The sequence below is a fragment of the Macaca mulatta genome, chromosome 1 (genome assembly GCF_049350105.2).
Source record: "Macaca mulatta isolate MMU2019108-1 chromosome 1, T2T-MMU8v2.0, whole genome shotgun sequence".
Taxonomy (NCBI): domain Eukaryota; kingdom Metazoa; phylum Chordata; class Mammalia; order Primates; family Cercopithecidae; genus Macaca; species Macaca mulatta.
The window spans coordinates 57,888,351-57,911,057 of record NC_133406.1 but is presented as its reverse complement, the minus strand read 5'-3'; the positions used below and the strand labels follow the sequence as shown (position 1 = coordinate 57,911,057).

General features: G+C 39.9%; 1 long non-coding RNA gene across 1 annotated transcript in view; it reads left to right on the top strand.

The window, feature by feature from the left end:
• LOC106994169 (uncharacterized) overlaps positions 1 to 20,565 on the top strand; it is a 102,037-nt gene extending 81,472 nt beyond the window's left edge. Inside the window, exons 5-7 of the long non-coding RNA XR_013417382.1 lie at positions 10,117 to 10,287; positions 19,543 to 19,627; positions 19,746 to 20,565. This is a non-coding gene — a long non-coding RNA (uncharacterized LOC106994169). The remainder of the gene's footprint in view (positions 1 to 10,116; positions 10,288 to 19,542; positions 19,628 to 19,745) is intronic.
• The last annotated feature ends 2,142 nt before the right edge of the window (positions 20,566 to 22,707 follow it).

Sequence of the window (22,707 nt, the reverse complement as noted above, 5' to 3'; positions counted from 1 at the left end):
TTCTTTCCCTTACTGTTTATTTCTTCATCCTTAGCTTCTCTTTGTAATGGATGGAAATATGAGGCTTCTTTGCACATTGCCCTTTGTATCAGTCTACTTGGGCTGCCCTAACAAGATACCATGGACTGGGTGGCTTAAACAACAGACATTTATTTTCTCACAGTTCCAGAGGCTGGAAGTCCAAGGTCAGGGTGTTGATGGGGTTGGTATCTGGTAAGGGCTCTCTTACTGGCTTGCAGACAGCTGCCTTCTCACTCTGTCCTCACATGGCCTTTCTTCTGTATTTGTGAAGAGAGAGAAGTCCCTGGTGTCTCTCCCTCTACTTTTGTTGTTGTTGTTCATTTTTTTCCTGTTTTTTTTTTCTCTCTTAGCAGAATCAACTTCCTCTTTTTATAAGGACACCCATCCTATCAACTTAGGCCCACTCTTTTGACCTCATTTAAACCTAACTACCTCCTTAAAGTCCCTGTCTCCAAATACAGTCACACTGGAGGCTAGGGCTTCAACATACGTATTTTAGGGGGGTATTATTTAGTCCATAACACCTTTAAAATTGAGTTTGTATTTTTTCAAAATAGCATTTTATTTCCCTTTGATTATAAAATGATACTGTATCTTCCTCTCTTCTACCCTCGAAACATAAACCAAACAACTGAGTGAATTTATTATTAAAATCAAGAACAGAAAGGCCCTGGTTGTGGGGGCAGCTGCTGTGCACCAGTAGCAGCAGGGAGGCAGTCACATGGTGGTTTGGAGCACAGGCCTCCAAGCCGCACTGCTGTGGTTTCAACCTGACTCTGCCATTTGGCAGCTGTGTGACTTGGAGCATGTTACTTAACCTCTCTTTGTTTCTGTTTCCTTCTGTCCAAAATGGGAATGATAACAATGGTTCTACCTCATAGAAAAGTGTTGCGTGTTGTAGGGGAGATTAAATGAGTTAATATGCGTAAAGCCCCTGCAACATTAGCTATTGTTATATTTACCTTAGATCTCTCTTCATTTTAAATGCCTGTAGAAGTATGTGTCTCTATAGCACCCCAGTCAGGCAAGCAATAGTAAGGGAACATCAATGAATGCTTGTGTTGATTCAAGGGTACCATATTGCTTTCAAAAAAGAGCCAGTCTAAATCAGTAGAAGCCCTATGAAGAGGATTCTGGCCAAGGTCACACAGGCTTCGCCTGCCATGTGTGCCCAATTCCCCTGAGTTCAACAACTGTTTATTTATAACTAACATGAAAGACTATGGCCAGTGCAAGCAAACAAACAAACAAAAAAAAAGGGTATGTACAGTTATTGCTGTGAGCACAAAAGAGGGGCTCTTGGGCTTAGGTTGAAGGTGCTGGTGGCATCTGGAAGGACTTTCTGGAAGTGGTGGTGTCCGAGCTGAAGTTTGAAGAATGAGTAGAAATTGGGATTAAAGTATCCATTACCAATAATATGCTGAGTTGATACTGTTTTCAGAAAAAAATTCAACAGTAAAAAATTCAACAGTATTTCTTTGCAGTGAAAATTCTTATATTAGAATTAGCAGTTGTTTAGAAGTAGACAGCAGAAGATCCCAGCAAAAATAGCAGACACCATGACTTTAAAAATATTCCTAATTTTGGCCGGGTACGGTGGCTCACGCCTGTAACCCCAGTACTTTGGGAGGCTGAGGTGGGCGGATCATGAGGTCAGGAGTTTGAGACCAGCCTGGCCAATATGGTGAAACCCTGTCTCTACTAAAAATAGAAAAATTAGCTGGGCGTGGTGACGCGTGCCTGTAATCCCAGCTACTTGGGAGGCTGAGGCAGAAGAATCGCTTGAACTCAGGAGGTGGAGGTTGCAGTGAGCCGAGATTGCGCCACTGAACTCAACCCTGGGCAACAGAGCAAGACTCCATCTCAAAAAAAAAAAAAAAAAATCCTAATTTTAAAATTGATTTATTAAAAATGAGTCAAAATCCTATTTTTACAGGACAAACAGGAGAAAGTAATCCATTATTTAGTTGATAATTTTAGATGTCATCCAACTATGAATTTCATTTATTCATTCCATGAATATTTTTGGCCACCTACTGTGTGCCAAGGGACTGAGGATAGAGTGGGGACTGCATCAGACTTGTGGTCTTTGCCTTCATGAGTATATAGGAACTAGAAGAAGACAGATTTAAAAAAAAAAAGTATGACAGGAGAAGCAGAGGACATAGCAGGAGAAGGTCCTGGAAGCCTTCAAAACATATAAAAATGACTCATAATTCTGTTGCTCTAACTGCACTTAATTTCTTCTCTATCCCTTCTTTTTTGCATTTTTTTTCCTCTTTACATGCTCACTTTTTACACTCTTCCAGTAATGGTGTAAGGCTTCCTTGGCATTCATTACCGTGGTTTCATTACTATGGCTAAATAAATCCCAGCTGTTACTCACCCTGGAGCATGTTACAGAGTTGCCAAAGCGAGAAGCATCTCCATTGTACGTCAATTTTCAGTGGTGGCTCTTATTTGTGACTTTGAATTTGGGGCTTACATTTGATACCATTGTTTGTTGCCTCTGTTCACAGTGACTACATAATTGCCACTTGTCTCCCCAAGCTGGCAGTGGCTCTGGCATCTCATTTTGCCTCAGATTCAATTGCTTTGGAGCTTGACCGTCTGTGATCATTTAAATTATTGTTCAGCAAATAATCCCTCCTATCCCCTCCCACCACAGGCAGTGTATACTTCTCTGTCTTGTTGACTTTGGACTTGGCCATGTGACTTGCCTTGGCCAAAAGACTGATAGCAGATGTACCATAAGCTGATGCCGTAAATGTGCTTGCACATTGCTCTTGGATCTTGGGCTCTGGGGATCCAACCTGGGAAGCGATTGTCCCAGGTAGCCATTGGTCTAGGGAGGTTGAGAGACATGTGGAACAGGTCTCTACTCAACCGATACGCAAGTCCAGTTGATCTTACCCAGAGTGGAGTCACTTAGGGGAGCTCAACTCAGTCAGTGTTTTGCTGTAGAACACTGAGTTTGGACAGTTTGTTCTGCAGCACTGTGTTGGCAAGAGCTGACTAAATTCAGTATCTCTTTGATGCCCCTCTCCGGGGCACCTCTCAGTGAATTTTGTATATACCATAAGGTCTGCATATTAACACTATATTTTAAATGAGTCTAACCATTTTTATATTATGTAGTACTACAAATTTATTCAACAATCATCATTTTAAACCTTTACTAGAGACAGGCACCATGGAAACAAGAGAGATGAAGAGTACAGCCCCTGATCTCTTGGACTTTAAAGTCCAGTAAGGGAGATGGGCTTAAGTGACCACAAACATAAATACATAATTACAAAGTGAGATCAACCCCCTGAACACTGTTCTGTGCGTTAACAAGGAAACCTGACCTAGACTAGAGAGTCTGAAGGTTTGCTATGGAAATCTATGGGACTAAGTTTCATATTTATCCATATGGATGAGGAATAATACTAATATTAGTAATAATAATTAATTTTAAAAATACTTTAGTTGTTGCTAGATGCTGCTCTAAGGGCTTTAAAAATATTGACTGGCTTAGTCCTCAGAACTCCTTTGTTACTGGCAATTAGTCCAGCAAAGAGCAAGGGTGGTGTCTGAGGCTACATCCTGGGCCTGAAGAAATCACAAAAGGAAAGGCCTTGGAATATGTGGGACCTCTGCACATTTGGGGCACTGAAAGATACTCAGTGTTGCTGAGGGCAGAGAGCCTGAGGGAGAAGATGAAATGGTGAGGATGGCAGGGTTAGCCTTGGAGAGCCTTTGTTTGCCTTAGCAAGCATTTTGATCTTCCTCAGAACAAGGAGAAACCACTGCAGGGTTTTAAGTAGGACTCGGAATAAGTGGTGTGATAAGATTAACGTTTAGTACAGATAGTTTAGGCTGTTCATTGGAGAATGAATCAGAGAAACTCAAGGAGGGATGAAGGGAGATCAGTAAAGGGGATCTTGCAATAAACCAGGTGTGAAATAATGATACTTACATTAGGGTGATGGACATGGAAATGAAGACAAGACAAATTTGAGTGGTATTAGAAGATGACGTTTGCAAATTTAATCATCATCATCATCATCATCCTCACTCTGTTGCCCAGGCTGGAGTGCAGTGATGTGATCATAGCCCATGTATTCTAAAACTCCTGAGCTCAAGTGATCCTTCCACCTCAGCCTCGTGAGTAGTTCAGACTACAAGTGCATGCCACCATACCCAGCTAATTTTTAATTTAGTCTATTTATTTATTTTTTGTAGAGACAGGGTCTCACTTTGTTGACCAGGCTAGTCTCAAACTCCTGGCTTCAAGTGATCCTACTGCCTTGGCCTCGCAATGTCCTGGGATTACAAGCATGAACCATCGTGCCCAGCCGGAGTTTAATTATTTACTAGAAAGTCTCAGTATTATTTGTTAGATTCTCTGTTGAATGTCAACATTTTGCACATATCTGTGTAATCTCCATGTTAGACTTCCCATGGGAGGCACAGAGCTTGGAGAAAGAAGTGGTTTTCTGGTTGCTCTTCAGAGGATGGAGAGGAGACCTGCCTGCAGTGAAGGTCGATGCTGGTGGCATTGAAGGTAGTGAATCTCTGACTGGAGAGAACATGTTCTGTGTTTGCCCCTAGTGGTCACCACTTGGAAATGATACAAACCAGACATACAGAAGTGCATAACATTTCCACAATTCAGTATCGAAAGCTCCATCTGTGTTTTTTTTTTTTTGTTTTTTTTTTTTGTTTTTTTTTTTGAGACAGAGTCTCGTGCTGTCACCCAGGCTGGAGTGCAAAGGCTCAATCTCAGCTCACTGCAACCTCTGCCTCCCGGGTTCACGCGATTCTCCTGTTTCAGCCTCCCAAGTAGCTGACATTACAGACGCCCGCCACCACGCTCAGCTAATTTTTGTATTTTTAGTAGAGATGGGGGTTTCATCATGTTGCCCAGGCTGGTCTCAAACTCCTGACCTCAAGTGATCCACCTGCCTCGGCCTCTCAGAGTGCTGGGATTACAGGTGTGAGCCACCGTACCTGGCCTGTTCTTGAAATATTATCATTTTAGATTTTGGTGAAGGAATCAAAGGCTTAAGTGAAGAATACTGAATAATCTTGAAGGATGTTTTCAGTGCTGAGGCTTCCCACAGTGATTTAGGATGGACTTCACGTTGCTTTTCCAAGGTTTGGGAGGGTATTCAGCTTTTCTGTGGGAGCTAAGTGTTTGTCCACTTCGTGTTCCCTAGTCTTAAAAGTGTTCTTACCTGAGCGTAAGCGCTAAACCTAAAATAAATGCAAATTTAAGGGCATTTAACTCCATTCTGTTTGCCTTCTCCATCTAAAAAGAAATCTGATTTTGGATTAAAAGGCATTTTGGAGTATATTAGAATATTTTAGGTGATACATAGGTTATGAATAGCTTGCTTCTGGTAGGTTTTTCCTGAGCATTTAAAAATTGAACTTCCAAGTAGAGTTATTTGATTATAATTCCGAGATACCAATACCATGTCACATAACACCTTTAATACAAAGCTTTCTAAGAAAAAAATGGGAATGTACCTAATATACTAGGCATTTTGTATCAAAAACATAGTTTTAATACTGAAATATGATATTTGTTCTATAAATAGATGAGCATCATGTATGTATTAGTTTCCTGTTTCTACGACAACACATTCCTGCATGTTTGGTGGCTTAAAACTAATACACATTTGTTCTTTTACAGTTCTGGAGGTCATAAGTCTGAGGTCAGTTTCCCTGGGCCAAGATCAAGGTGTCGGCAGGGCTGCACTGGCTCCGGAGGCTAAGGGGAAGCATCCATTTCTTGCCTTTTCCGGCTTCTAGACCCACATTCCTTGCATTCCCTGGCGCTGTCCCCGTTCTCCATCTTCAAAGCCAGCAGCGTGGCACCCATTCTCTCTGACTGCACTTCCGCTGGCTGGCATCTCACAGCTTTCTTCTCTTCTGTGTCAAATCTCCTGCCACCTCTCTTATAAGGACACTTGGATTGCAATTAGGTCCCAGCGAGATTATCCTGGATCATCTTCCCACTTCAAGATCCCTAATCACATCTGCTAACTGTATTCCACGATGAATGGTAACATTCACACGTTCCGGGGATCGGGATGGGATGCTTTTGCAGGCCATTACTCAGCCTGCTGCAAGGTCTGAAGGCAGTGCTGTCAGATTCCATTGGCTAGTTTATGACTCTGTGCACTGAGGCAGACTCGACAACTAGATGCCTTTTTATAAAAATGTGGTAACATGCACACAAAATTTCCTATTTTTATTGTTTTTAGGTGTAAATTCAGTGGCATTAAGTGCTTTCACATTGTCGTGTAACCATCACCACCATCCACCTCCACAACTTTCTCACCATCTCAGACTGACACTCTGTACCGATTAAACAACCATTCTCCGTTCTCCCCTCCCCCAGCCGCTGGCAACCACCATTCTACTTTCTGTTTCCATGAATTTGCCTATTCTAGGTACCACATATAAGAGGAATCATAATATTTAGCCTCTTGTAGACACATTTTTAAAAGATTTTTTTGAACTTTGTTCCCTAGTCTTAGAAGTGTTCTTACCTGAGTGTAGGTGTTAAACCTAAAATCTATACGTAGATCTATACTACAAATATTCTCAAATCATTTCATTTGTGACATGCCTGTGGTTCAGGGCAACATCTAATGTAAAAGTTAGATGCAACTGAAAAGAGCCACCAACATTCCTGCCTATTGGAATTTCCAAGGATAGGCAGGGTGTGGTGGCTCATGTCTGTAATCCCAGCACTTTGGGAGGCCAAGGCAGGCAGATTACCTGAGGTCAGGAGTTCGAGACCAGCCTGGCCACATGGTGAAACCCTTGTTTCTACTAAAAATACAAAAATTAGCCGAGTGTGGTGGCACGTGTCTGTAGTCCCAGCTACATGGGAGGCTGAGGCAAGAGAATTGCTTGAATCCAGGAGGTGGAGGTTGCAATGAGCAGAGATCGTGCCACTGCATTCCAGCCTGGGTGACACAGCAAGACTCCGTCTAAAAAAAAAAAAAAAAAAAAAAGAATTTCCAAGGATAATTTCTAGAATCCATAGGAGGCCCTGACTTTTATTATCCCAAAAAAGAGAAGGAATGTCAAAATTTCCTTTCCTTTTATTTTATTTTTTGAGAGTCTCGCTCTGTCACCCAGGCTGGAGTACAGTGGCTTGATATCGGCTCACTGCTACCTCCACCTCCTGGGTTCAAGTGATTCTCCTGCCTCAGCCTCCCAGTAGCTGGGATTACAGGCACTCACAGCCATTCCTAGCTAATTTTCCTATTTCTAGTTAAAGCTAGGGTTTCGCCATGTTGGCCAGGCTGGTCTCGAACTCCTGACCTCAAATGATTCACCCACCTCGGCCTCCCAAAGTGTTGGGATTACAGGCATGAGCCAACATGCCAGGCCCAAATTTCCTTTTAAAGACAGGATTGATGACAATGGCAAATACTATTTGTGAAAACATTCCCAGGTTTCCCGTAATCTACTTTTGCTTTCTCTGTTAAAAGAATTGGATGAGGATGGGATTGGCCTACAGCACAGGTGCAAAACAAGTAGCTCCAAAATAAACACAAACTATCTCAGTATTCTTCACACTCAGTAGAAGTGTGGAATAATGATGTAAGCATAGGTGGTAATGAAAACTCTTGACAACTGTTTATCTGGTGAAAGGAGAGATAGGCAAAATTTCCTCACCTTTTGACTACACGATTTACACAACTAGAGAGAACACGTTCCATCTACCCTCACCAATAAAAAAGTTATTAGTGGTGAATTTGTTGAACTAGAACGTCACATTGTAGGTTATTTAAAAATAAAAAGTGGGTATCAATAGATTGATTGGCTGCTCATCCATTCATTGATTCTTTTATCACACATGTATTGAGCGTCCACTCTGCCAGGCTTTCTGTTCTAGCTCTGAGGATTCAGCAGTAGAGAGACAGGCAAGGTCATGGCCCTCATGGAGCTTACATCCTTTTAAGGTAGAGAAAGATAGATAAATAAGTAGGCAATAATTGAACATATTATGCCAGACTGAGATAAGAGCGGTGAAGGAAGTAGGGTAGAATACCAGGAACCGTGTGGGTTGAGAGGTGAGGGATTCTGTTATAAAAAGAACAGTCCCACATCATCCAAAGGAACCAGCCAAGCATGAGGAGAAACAGCAACCCCAATGGCCATGAAATGGGAGGAGCTTGGTGTGTTGGAAGAACCAGGGCAGCGTGTCTGGAGCAGTGAGAAAAGAGTGGCATAAGACAAGTTGGAGAGGTTGGCTGCAGTCAGATCCATCTATTCATCTGTCCATCTGCCTATATTTAGCCCCCGTCCATTTATTTATCGACTCCCCCCATCAAAAATCATTTGGGACAACTTATAAAAATACACAAGATAAAACAGACAAATGAGAGAAGGGGAGGCCAACTGGAAAAATAAAGTTCGGAGAAGATTAACATGTAAACACGTCATGATACCTGTAGTTACGAAAAGTAGTCTGAAAATTCAGTTCTGAGTTTCTCAGCGGTCAAAACAAAAGAAAAATGCCATCAGATATGTGATTCACAGTGTTCATGAGATAAAAATAAACTATTTTCTTGGAAGAAACATTTCACCCCGTCCTGAGAGTTGAGAGAAACTTCTTTACGGCATCCGTGGTGGTTTTGTATTGTGTCAGCTTGGCTAAGTGGAACCACTGTTCCCAGGACCCCCTTCCCTCTGTGGCTCTGGGCAGAATTGGCTGAAAGAGAAAATGGTGGAAGATTGAGAAGGTAGAAGTGAATCAACAGTGATTTTCTGTAGGTTAACAGAGATAGATGTAGTTGAGAAAGAGACACAGAGATGCCAGTAGGTTCCAACTTATTTTTGCTCTCCTCTCTCTCTGCATCTGGCTCTTCGTGTCTGAAGACAAGAGCAAACCCATCTTACCACCAGGTGCAGCAGCAACAGCCTTCTGTAGTGTCTCCATGCCAACCTCTAGCATCTAGATGTTCCCAGCTTTCTACAGTGCCCTGTAAGCTCCCACTCTCCCCCTCTGCCAGTGTCACAGGAGGGTCGGTTAGTGACACATCCCTGATCTTTCAACCTCCTGCCTCCCTCATCCGTGTAATGTCCAAATCCTATAATAGATCCCTCAATCTATGATGCTTATCATGGTTTTGCTTCCCATTTCAAACCCTGACTGAGACGTGGTCTCATGAGGGGACATTGCGTGGTGTGGTGAAAGTCACCCCACAATATCCCCATGGTAAACATAAAATAGCTGTGAATTTCTCTTAGAGAGCCGAGGACACGAGCAAAACTGGATTGTCTGCCAGGCTGAAGAGACCCCAAGGTGAACAGAAAAGGATGGAAGCTGTTCTCTGGCCTGCCAGCCTTTTACATATTCCTTTAGGACTACCTACCATGACAGTTCCGAACTCAGCCGTAGGCAGCCATCAGGTACTTACAAAGTAGCTGTCATGACTAGGGAACTGAATTTTAAATTTTAATTAAGTTTAAATGTAAAAACTGATAACTTGAGTCTGTTATTGAAAAACCTTTAGGTATGGTTCAGAACAACTTGGGTATATTTTCAACTTGCAATTTTATGAAACTTAAATCGGCTGGGTGCAGTGGCTCACGCCTGTAATCCCAGCACTCTGGGAGGCCAAGGCAGGTGGATCACTTGAGGTCGGGAGTTCAAGACCAGTCTGGGCAACATGGTGAAACCCCATCTCCACCAAAAAATAAAAAAATTAGCCAGGCATGGTGGTGTGTGCCTGTATTCTCAGCTACTCAGGAGGCTGAGGCAGGAGAATTGCTTGAACCCGGGAGGCAGAGTTGCAGTGAGCTGAGATCATGCCATTGCACTCCAGCCTAGGCAACAGAGTGCGACTCTGTCTCAAAAAAAAAAAAAAAAAAAAGAAAGAAAGAAACCTAAATTGATATCAACTATTTCTGATGAAAAAGTTGAGATGGCCTGTGAGTGTAAAATAAATTCTGTATTTTGAAAACTTTGCATGAAAAAATATTATAAAATATCTAATTCATAATTTTGTATATACATATTTTTAATTAAATAAAATATATTGGTAAAAATTCAACAGTTTCTTTTTACCTTTTTACAAGAAAACTTACATTATGTACATGGCTGGCATTGTATTTCTACCGGACAGACCTACTGTGGAACTCAAGGCACCCTGGGTGAGATGACTCGTTATTTGTACATCTTTCTGTCATCCGTGGGGACTGACTCGCCTCCTGAAAATATGGCTGGAATGAGTCTGACACCGTAAAGAGGTACTGTAACTATGGGCTATCCAGTTTGGGTCAGACCTTATCTGCACACTGTGGGTAATATTTTCGCTGAACCTAAGACATGAGTGAGAGACAAAAATACAAGCTAATAGACACATTCACAATGGAGGCAAAGAAAAAAAAAAAAAAAGAAAAAAGATATCTCACTTTTTTTTTCCTAGGAAAATTTTTTTGGGGAACTTAAATCTCTGTATTCATTGCTATTTGAGAGTGATCAGGCCTCTATGGGGACATCTCAAAATTCTGGTATAAAAAGCCCTTCTTTGTTGAAAAGGAGACAGAGGACATTTTTATAATTGCTGACATTAAGTAAGCACAAATTATATGCAAATAGAATTCCTTCGGGTATGTAATATTGAGTCTAGAGTTGAAATAGCTTTGGTAACGTGGCTACATTAATTGGTGCTTGTGAGGGGCAAACTGAGGTACTTTTGGATAAGAACACAGCTGATGTGACTTCTAAAACTTTCTGCATTCATCAACAGACTTTTCTGGTCCATTAGGCCCAGGTCCCGGCAGGGTGGTTGGAGGAGGGGCTTAGGGGAACCACCCTGATCATTGATTGCTCTGATTTTTTACCATACTTACCTGTGAGCTCTTTTTTTTTTTTTTCTTTTTGGGATGGACTCTTGCTCTGTGGCCCAGGCTGGAGTGCAGTGGCCTGATCTTGGCTCACTGCAATCTCTACTCTCCGGGTTCATGTGATTCTCCTGCCTCAGCCTCCCAAGTAGCTGGGATTACAGGTGTCCGCCACCATGCCCGGCTAATTTTTATATTTTTAGTGGAGACAGGGTTTCCCCATGTTGGCTAGGCTGGTCTTGAACGCATGACCTGATGATCTGCCCGCCTCGGCCTCCCAAAGTGCTGGGAGCCACCACACTCGACTTCTCCTCTTTCTTCCCAAATATCTGTGCGAGTGTACCTATAAAGGCATTGCACACCCCTAAGGAGTTAAGGGGTGGCAGGGCTGGCTTGGGTCTTGGCTCTTAACTGTAGATAATTTGTAGTTTTGTGTTTTCTGTAAGAGGAGAGAAGGGTACTATGAAGTCTGATTCTGTGTCTGACCCAAACTGGATGGCCCATAGTTACGGGATAGGAATGAGTGATGAGGGGTGGGTGGTCAGGGCATCTGTTCTGCTTGGGTTTCTGGCATTGTCACTGGGAGAGCAATCAATGATCAGAAAAGCACCACCCTTCTCTTCTACGTGAGCCAAAATAAATATAAGCCAAAGGAAAAATTTAGAGAAAAGGAAATTATAACACTTAGGAATAGTCTAGGTGTTCCCTGACATCATTAATCATTTATTTGGCTTCCTTATGGTTCTTCTCACTTTAAAAAAACAAGTGAGTGAGAGTGAACAAGGAACTGGCCATCGGGGTTGAAGGAAGAGCCACTTATGATGAATGGTGGCTCCTTGTGGAAAGTGCTTTATGTTACAATTTTAAACTTATTTCACTGAAGATTTCAAGCAAAAAATACACCCTTTATCAATGTGCTTCAGCCTCTTTTGCTTCTTTATTCACCTGGCTCCTTGGGGGTAACAGAGGTCACTCTGGGAAATAGATTATTGACTTGTACTAAAATGTTACTACCAGAAATGGTAAGGCTGGGTCAATTCTAGTGAATGCTGGTCACTCGGAAGAGTTTTAACAAACACAAAATGTAAACTTTGTGAGTGTAGTCTCCTAGGTGATTCATCAACAATCAGTTTGGCAAAGGAATTGTTTTCTTCAATTCATCGTATTTACCTGCAAGTCATGATATCCTCTTCTCTTTCTTCCCAATTATGGGTGTGAGTCTACTTATAAAGGCATTGCACACCCTAAGGAGTTAGGGGGCTGGCAGGGCTGCCTTGGGTATTGGCTCTTCACTGTAGACAATTTGCAGTTTTGTGTTTTCTGTAAGAGGAGGAAGGGGAACTATGAAGTCTGGCTCTGTGGCACTGCCTCCTGAATGGCACTGCTCATTCTGCTCGGGGCAGATTTAAACTGTGCTTACACCTCTTGTAGCCTTGCTTAGGAATTAGCGTGGAGTAGTTTCTGAAATACAATGTCTGCACTGTGGGCATACAAGAGGAAAATGTTAGAATGTCCTTTTCTATTTTTATCTCATTCCCTTTTTTTTTTTTTTTTTTTAGCAAATGTTTTATGCTGTACCTAATCTAGTAGAGTACAGGTTCACAATCCCTTATCCACAATCCCGGTGTTTAAAAAGCTCTGAAAATCTGAAGCTATTTTGTAATTCATTTGGCCATTCAGCCTGAACTGACCTGAACTGAAGTGTGGCAATAGTCATTATTTAATGCAATTGGTAGGAATAATTAGAATAATCATGCATTTCTTTGTAGAACTCTTAATGTGTTTCATTATGTGACGCTGCCCTGGATCCCCACTGGGGTGTTACATAATGTGTGGTATTTGCACCCTATTATCTTGCTAAAATTGGAAAAATCTGAAGCATATTTTGTTCTAAGGATTTTGGGTAATTATTGTGGACATGCAGTTGAATATAACTTATAGATGAAAAAATAGACATATGTTGTGGATGCAAGCTCAAGGGTTTTTTGTTTGTTTGTTTGTTTTTTACTAACACGGCATGTGAATCTTGGAGCCCACTGCACCAGACCACGGTGACTCTGACATTAACCTCATCAGGACCCAGGTCTCCTAACTCATCCAGCAGGCCAGGCCAGGCAGTGACTCTTACTGCGTGCTCTTTGCTTACCCACCTTGGTTAAAGATGGGTGGGAGAAGGACAGATGTGAGGTGCAAACCAAAGACAAAAAGAATAAAAGGTTCTATGTATCTTTATCAGAAGAGTCTCATGGACTAGAGCCTGACAAGACATTTCTTAGGATGGGGAACTCATGGCTGAATTCTAGAAATTAAGATTTATTTTCTGCCCATATAAAATATTGTGATACTTTTGGACAATTAATGGAAGCAATTGTTAATATTTTGAATGAGAGAGAGAAAGAGACAGAGAGTGAGAGAACAAGAATATAGGTTTGTAAATTATGAATTATAAATTAGAAATTTCCAGTTCCTTAACTCTCATGATGTAATGATGAAATCATAGTAACAAGAGGAATCAAATGATTTAAAGCAATGTGAACAATTGCTACAGCATCTCAAAAATGTTTTTGTTGTTGTTGCTGTTTTTTTTCTTTTTTTTTTTTGAGACGGAGTCTTGCTCTGTCACTCAGGCTGGAGTGCAGGGGCACCATTTTGGCTCACTGCAAGCTCTGCCTCCCGGGTTCACACCATTCTCCTGTCTCAGCCTCCCAAGTAGCTGGGACTACAAGCGCCTGCCACCACGCCTGGCTAATTTTTTTATATTTTTTCTTTTTTTTTTTAGTAGAGACGGGATTTCACCGTGTTAGCCAGGATGGTCTCGATCTCCTGACCTCGTGATCTGCCTGCCTTAGCCTCCCACAGTGCTGGGATTACAGGGGTGAGCCACCATGCCCGGTCTCAGAAGTGTTTTTAAGGAGACTTCGTCAGTTTTTTCATAAGTCATCAGAATGTTTATTTTATATTAAGTGCCTAACAAAAGAAACTTGGTACAATTCTGAAGGATTTTGCCTACAAACTTTTGCATTTGCCCTTGTGGCCAGGATGCAAAATCCTTTCTGCTAAGGGGCTTGGACATTTGTCATGGTATTTACTCCATAGTAGCAGAATGCCTGGTGTAGTGTTTGCTCCTGGAGATTTTTGGTTGACTCTGGGGACACCGAGCGTCACTCTGACTCCAGTAAGTAATGCCAATGGCACAGGTAGATGGATCTGACAGGCCTGAGGACTAACAGCATCTCAGCTGCCCTTCTCCAATGAAGGCTATACATCAGCACTTGGAATCTGCTGGAGCCGAAGAGGGTGACAAGGGAATAACATCCCTTTCTCTTCCATCGACAGGGGTAATAACTCCTCACTCCCTAGGGACAGATTGTAAAAGCCAATAGCCAGGAGCTGTGAAGCAGGGAGGGTAGAAGAATTGAAAATTAAAGAGGGAGTGGAAATTTTGCGTAAGGCTTTAGTGAGATGGAATAAACCATCAAACGTCAATCTTTTAATTGCCTTGTTGACACAGGGGTTTGCAAATGTTCCTTTTGATTGCTTATTTTAAGCCGATTGTTAAAAGTCATGTATATTACATAAAGGTGGGTTTATGCTTTATTGTGTATGTTTTACTAGTGAATGTTATAATATCCTGATATTTAATATCTAAATTTCTTCAAGTCATCGTTTTAAAGTCCTTATTGACAATATATTTTAAAATATCTTTCTGAAGTAAGATGCACCAAATGCATTAGACTCCTTAATTATTTAATCTGATGTCTTTATTTCCTCTTGCATACCTGTGTATTTATTACAGCTGAACATGAGGGTATTCGGTGTATGCATATTACATACAGTATTTCCTGAAGGTTAATAAGAATTTCTATTTTCAAGTAACCATCACAATGACTTAAATGCCCTGTGGACATCAGTCTTCTGGTGGCAACCAATAGCAAACAGATAGTTCTTAAGGTCTGTAGTGCTAAGGAGAGTTTCACATTCATGGCACCACATGAATAAGTGAGTTTCAGGACCCAAATGTTGCTTTGAATTAAATGTGGTGCAAAGAAAAATTTGACTTTTTAGAATATCATACTGTTTGGAAACAGATGCCTTTGGACACCGCCTGCTTTACAGGAAACACACTTATTTAGTTTTTAAACTAGGACTGGTGTTTAGTTAAATCTCCTGCGGACTCAGTTCACTGAAGGTGACAGAAGTACTCACTCGAGCTCAATGAGAAGTCGACGCGACTGTAAATTTTTCAGGCAGCGACAGGAGATCTTGTTATAGGAGTCAGAACGGGGGTCAGGGCAGAGCCTGTTGATGATTGAGGAAAAGAGAAGTAAATTCATTCTGCTTCAGGCACTTTGTCAAGTGCCAGTAGCTTACCATTGAGAGCTAGTCACCCGTTCTAGTCTTCCAGCCCTAGAGGTCACTCATTTGATATAAATCATAGCACCGCATAGGTGCGGCAACCTATTGCCACTCGGGATGAAATAAAAAAGAGGAATGCTGCTTTCAGAATGGAAATGACTACGAATATCCCACCACATGTTGCTGTTTAATGCAATATGTGGTTAGATATTGATCTCCCGAATCAAGTCATTAAAATGTGCAGTTTTTGTTTATTGGAATGAAGCAATTAAATGGTTCAGTTATGCCAGACCTTACCTTTTCTGATGAAAACTATTGATTTCTTGCCACAGCTTTATAAGCGACAATGTTTTTGATTACTCTTGACAAACCTCCTTGGAGTGTTAATTAAAATCGTACCAGATGAGCAGGTGTGGGAGATCATTAGATCGCCCGGATCACACATCTCCACTTCATATTCTGCAGCCTTGCATAATGAATAGGGCACAAGAGGGGAAAAACAATATCTTCATCAGCAGAATTAGCATCTTCACTTTTTAAAAAACTAGGTGACATTCCATGTTATAGTACAGATGCTGTTGAATCATTGGCTCATTCCTACCACTGCATTTGATCAACATTTGCTTTTTATGTTTTGCTTTAATTTTTTTAAGTATCTAATGAGTTGCTGTTGTTGGTTCTGAGGTAGAAAATATTTAAACACTTATTTATACAGAAAATTGAGGAATCAAATAAAGCTCTTTCATTGCTTATGCAGATAAGGTCATGAATATTAATGCGGTTCATTTAACACTTTAAAAAATCCCCTCAGTAAGATAGCCTAGATGTGATTTTTAAAAATCTTTTACTACTTATTTTTGGGACCTGTATAAAATATGATTATATAGAAATACGCTCTCTTGAAGACTGCAGTCTGTTGATTTATAATAGAGCTTTTTTTTTGTGTGTGGCTATTAAAAGATTGTTACATTTGAAAAATCAAAAATACTTAAATGATAATTTATAAAATCAGAAGCAAATGATATTCAGTTTTTGAGAAATGAATAATCTTTACATTGATGCCGTTTATTATGGAAGATGATTTAATTATTACTTCATTAATATGGGCATTGAAATGGACTTTTTTTCGTTTTTGTATAATGCAAAGAATTTAGATAATTGGAATTAGATTTAAAATCCTCTCTGAACTGGTGTCTATAGATAGCAAGACAGCTTGTATTTCTCAGATTCATAGGACCTGAAGAGAACTTTAAGAGGTCATCTAATCCAATCCCCTGCTGCCAAAGTAGCTGTTTAAAAATGCACTATTTTTCATTAGTCTGGAATTTTAAAAAGGATTAATGAATTTATAAATGTATTATTTACAATGTTCTGATCATGTACGTCTAACTGGAGCTGTTAGATGTTGAAATAATAAGTTGTATGTGTGTGTTTTAAAATATTGACTTCTAGCAGAATGATTTATGGTTTATAAAGTGTTTTTCCATTTATATTCTTTCATTTGATTAATAACCAAGTTTTACATCTCAGGAAATGTCTCATAATTTTTAAAATGAAACTCTGGCTCAGTTTACCCAACTGACTTAGAAATATTTATATAATCAAGTTATTTGATGTTACATTGTTGTTTCATAGCTGCTGTTATGGATAGCTCTAGAAAGCATAAAGAAACCCTAAATTGTTATTTCTATCTTATAGGTGAAGGTTATTTATGTTTTGTAGGTGAAATATAAAGTTCAGATAAAGCTTCAATCCAATTTTTTAGTACTAAAATCTCATTTACTATTTCTAACAAGTCCCACAAGTAGTAATTGTGCTCTACCAACCACTTAAGCAAAATATTACAAATAATATACATATAACTTTGTAGAATCTCAGAATTCTAAGCTTAGAAACTATGTGTGCTTTGTATTTCTGCATAAAAAGCCACCACAAAACATAGCAGTCTATAAGAAAGAAATTGTTTATTTTGCTCATGAATCTTCAGCTTGGAGCTCATCTCTGCCCCATGTGGCATTGGTGGGTCAGCTGACTTGGGGCTAGAGAATCCGTTTTCAAGATGGCTCACTCTGATGGTTGGTGAGTTGGTGCTGAATGTCATCTAGGAACCAAACCAGAGCTGGGGCCAGGGACTTTCCATGTGGGCCTATCTCTGAGGCAGCTTACGTCTCCTCCCAGCCTGATGGCCGGATTCCAACAGAACAAAGCAAAAGTACATGGCATTTTAAAAAATATACCCTTAGAAGGTGCATAGCGTCATTCTCACTATATTGTTGGCTGAGATCATTGTAAATGTCTTCTCAGGTTCAAAGAAAGGGGGCATAGACCCCAGCACTTGAAGAGAGGAGCACCAAGATCAGAGAGTCAGAAGAGCTTCTGGAATGGGCGATGTTATGGCCGTGTTTTGAAGACACAATTTGCCACAGAAACTATTTGTTCACTCCTTTCATATTACATATATTATCTTGGATATGGCTTAATTTGAGAGAAGTAAAAGTAAATGAAAAAAACCAAACATGATTCTAATAATTCAACTATAGTTATTCTTTAAAACTATATGCTTTAAGTTGTGTTTTATTTCAGAGAAAAGGCATAAAGATAGGTCATTTTAAATAAGTTTTGAGTATAAAAACACTTTGAAATCTACTATGTTAGATACAATGGGCAATAAAGACTATAAATTTTTTTAAAAATCATAATTATTTAATCCACATCTACTTCACCATCCTTTGGAAAATCAGTTAAGTTCTGATGAACATTTCTGTTTCAGAAAATTTTAACTATTTTGTCACTTGTTATTGTTGTTGTTTATTGTTATATTAGAAACTCATCGTGGTTTTCTGGTTGTGACAATTGTGTTTGATGTTTGCTAAGACTCAAGATTGCTGTATCGTAGAATTACAGATGTGGAACCCTTACGGGTTTTTTCATTCATTCAGTGAACATTTATTGTGCTTCTATGATGTACTGTTCTAGGTACTTCAAAAGTTATCCTGAGAGTGGTACACAATACATGCAATGATACACATATATATTTTATTTACCAGATGTAATAGAGAATACACTTCCAGTAATCTTCTCTGTTCTCTTTTTCTTTTGAACTGTCGAATAGGGTTTTTTGCTTAATTTGTAATCATGAAAAAATTAGCAGAGAAACGCAATCTTTAGAAACTCTTGGAAAACTTATCTTGCTCTTGATACGTAATTAATCCATAAATGGAACTAAGAATCTTTGGTATAATTTGTTCAATACAACATAGAGATCTCTCTCAAAAATAACTTATCTGTTTATTAATGTATCTTAAAAATATATGGTCATAGATCCTTATTTGCCTATATAATGACTTTATATAATTAAATTTTCAGTAGATTTTTGTCTAGTGACCAATTTTGTTCAACAACCATTTGTTGAAACATTTCACTGTAGCAGGCATCTTTGCATGCACTATCTCGTTTAATCCTTAGATGAAATCTATGATGGAATATTAGTATCCCCATTTCATAGATTAGTCTATCTGGTTCTCAAAATTTCCCCTTTTCCTACAGGCTTTTCCTTACCTGTTTTGTGCCACCTAAGATAAAGAAGGAAAGGGTGACGATTATGGTACTTGTTAGAACCACATGTTATCTAAATCATGTGCCCAGAGTTAAATCACGTGCCCAGAGTTGTATCAATCATAGATTTCACCTATACATAAAATTTCTGCCCTTCATTTAGACTTTTCATTCAGATCCGGCAGGACACCAAACACAAGAGGTATTGTTATGTTTCCAGCATGAACAAGAATCTGAGATCAAGTTGTTAAGGTTGAGCATTCTGAATCTGAAAACCTGAAGTTCAAAATCCTCCAAAATCTGAAACTTTTTGAGCACTGACCTGATGTTGCAACTAGGAAATTTCACACCTGACCTCATGTGACAGGTTGCAATCAAAACTTTTGTTTTATGCACAAAAGTATTAAAAATATTGTATAAAATTGCCTTCAGGCTATCTGTATAAAGTGTATGTGAAACATAAATGAAGTGTGTGTTTAGACTTGGGTCCCATCCCCAAGATATCTCATTATGTATATGAAATATTCCAAAATCCAAAAGAATCTGAAATCCTAAACACCTCTGGTCCCAAATATTTCACATAAGGGATACTCGACTTGGACATTATCTAGTTTCTATGTTTTCTGTAGCGAAGTAAAATGCATTTATTAAATCATTTTTAAATGATGTAGTAAAGAAAAGAAGCCAGGAATATATTTGTTTCTCAAGTGATCCCAGCTCCATCATGCCTCATCTGTGTTTCACCAGGCAGCAGCAACAGCAGTGGATTCGAAGAGCTCCAGAAGTGCAAATTTAGCATTTCACAGATGTTCCAATAAAGGCAAACTGGCTGGTAAGTGAGTCAGGGCAGATTTTTAAGCCCTTTCTTTGCTCTGCAGGGCACCAACTGTGCTTGTGTAATCTTTATACAAAGTAATGTTGATCTGTTTTGTTCTCTGTCTTTTTTGCAGTGGCATTTTTCACTTGAATGATTCTGCTTCATGCAACATCAGGATGAGCACGCGGAGGCTGCTTTGCATTAGAAAGTAAACATACGTATGCACAATTGCACACCACACAGTGGTTTGTGCGGGTGGAGGAGAATGTGCTTTTAAGGAATAATCTCTCCTCTTCAGAAAACCAACCGCTTTATGTGTTTATTGGCCAGATTTTCTTTGGTGGTGTTTTAATGGCTTGTTTGTCAGACATGTCGCATATTAAACTAGCAAAGCCTGGATTCTCTTAGGATCCAAGGTCCTCTTTATTCTCTCCTCCATATTGGAAATCATTCCTGTCAGCTCGTGCTCTCCAAGCTGCCTGGAAGAACTTTGGCATAGTTTTCCTAACCTTTCAAACAGTAAAAGCAAAACTCTCCTTTGATAAAAAAGCCGGAGGACTTTGGCATGTAGCCATAAAGGATGCAGGCGACTCGGCTGCGATCTGACAGAATAATCCACAAAACACTGAAAAGTTCTCGTTAAGGTCCCCAGAGTGGGCTGAGGCACTTTGCTTGTACTTAACATATATCAACTGTCACCCGGCGGCAGTCAGTGTTGAACTGAACACAATGGAACATCCAGATGGTCTAAACAAAGCGAACAAATGTTCACTGCTATTAAAAGCTGTTTACATCAACTTCCAGGATTTCATGTAGTGAAGTTTATATTGTGTCACTACTGAGGTGCTTAGCTCTGTCTGCATCGAAGACCGGCCTTTTAAAAACTCCTGTTGCTTGTATGCTCATGCTCTCAGCACCTAGTGGAAAGCGAAGTTGAATAATAAATTAGGAAATTCATAATGTCAACTAGTCATGCAATTTCAGACATTTTAAGTGATTTGCCCCCATTCTGTTATATTGGTTGTCTATTGCAGCCTCAGCTCCAGACCCAATAAACACAAAGCAGACCCTCTTCTCTGATGGGGGTGTGTCACGGATGGATGGATAGATGGGGTGACCGCTATCTGCCTCTGCAGGCAGGGCCTCCGAGTCTTGTTGGCTCCGCACTGGGGATGTTTACGCAGTAATGGTCTTGTTTTCTTCCTCCAAGATGCGGCGATATCAGGTCCTGTCTTTTTGGGGATTAATATACATGAGCGATAAACCCACAATTTTTCTGTCTTCTTCCTTTGACCTCTTTATGGCATCTCTTTTACAAATTCCAGACACACTGCCTACATTGTTAAAGATTTGTTGTTGCCATTAATAACAATACTCATATAAAAGGTGTCCAGCTTATTTATTGTTAAAGAAAAACCTACAAAAGCTGTCCTTCTTTATTAATCACTACCAATTCCTCTTGGCATAACATAGCTAAACAAATAAGTAAATACTAAGAGAATACTATTTATTAATTTGCTCTACAATTCATAGTATAACAAAATAGAAAAGACCCTCATACATGCAAGTTCATTACTTAATTAAAATAATTATTTTCTATATAAACATCATTTTAACTCAATTTTATATTACATTTGTGTTAAATTTTACACATACGGCCGGACGCGGTGGCTCACGCCTGTAATCCCAGCACTTTGGGAGGCCGAGGCGGGTGGATCATGAGGTCAGGAAATCGAGACCATCCTGGCGAACACGGTGAAACCCCGTCTCTACTAAAAATACAAAAAAATTAGCCGGGCGTGGTGGTGGGCGCCTGTAGTCCCAGCTACTGGGGAGGCTGAGGCAGGAGAATGGCATGAATCCAGGTGGCAGAGCTTGCAGTGAGCTGAGATGGCGCCACTGTACTCCAGCCTGGGCAACAGAGCGAGACTCCATCTCAAAAAAAAAAAAAAAATTTTACACACACACCCCAAAATAATTGTATATCATTTGTTGTGTCATTTTTGTTGTTACCATACTTTTTTGTTACCAAGAAGACTTTTTAAAGAGAGATCTCGTAAATGATTAAACTCAAATGTTTAAGAAAATATGATTTGTTGGCCTTATTTTCTCCAGAAATGAACTTCTGTTTTAAGATCAAATTGGATATTGAATAATGTCGTATGCCATGACACAGAGCTGAATTTTAGTGATGATATGTATGTCCTCAAAGAAAGATTGATGCGGGCCTTATGAGCCCAGTAAAAGTGGGTTGATCTCTAATGCATGGGGAAACTTCTGTCTTCACAGTTGTTCTGGGAAATGGGATCATTTCAATACATTTGGTAAGGAACAGGTTTGGATCTATATTTTTTATAGGGTTATAAGCCTTCTTCCTTGCATAATCACATGAGATTCAAAGTTACAGATCCCTTGTTTAAGTTTAGAGAAAAATACATTGTCTATAAAAAGCCAACCTAGTATAGTAAGCTGCATGTACACAATGATACTAATACACAAGGAACAGCACAGCCCTCTCTAAGAAGCTTTTAAGAGTTGGAAACTTTTCGCTGACAGTAATTTTGTTAAATACTGTGTCAAGAGGCAACATGAAAGCTAGGAAAACATCATGTGCACCTCTATAATTTGGATTAGGGAGATACTTTTATTGGTTGTTGGTATGTGTGGTATTTTTCACAGATGTCTCAGAGCAATTGGATAGGATTTTGGAAATATGGATCGTACAGATGTGAAAATAAAATACAACAAAACAAGAGCTTCAACTTTTGCCAGGGGTCAAGCACTATGCCCACTTCAGACGAGCCCTTCCAAGCCTGTCTGTCAGTCCCAACGCAAGCTGCTCCATTTCCTGTTTATGCCTGTGCAGAGTTCCACATCCGGGCGAGCTTGCCTTCAGCGGCAGGTTTTTCCGCACACCCCAGGAGAGCTCTTCCTTAAAATGGTTCATTATTTATCATCTAAGTAAGCCATTGGAATTTTGTTAATTCCTGTTTTACTTAGCACATGCAAAATGCTATCATTATCTAGGAGAAGATAATGTTAACTTAAAATTGTTACCCAGAGTACTAATTAAGTGACCTTTGCAAAACAAATCT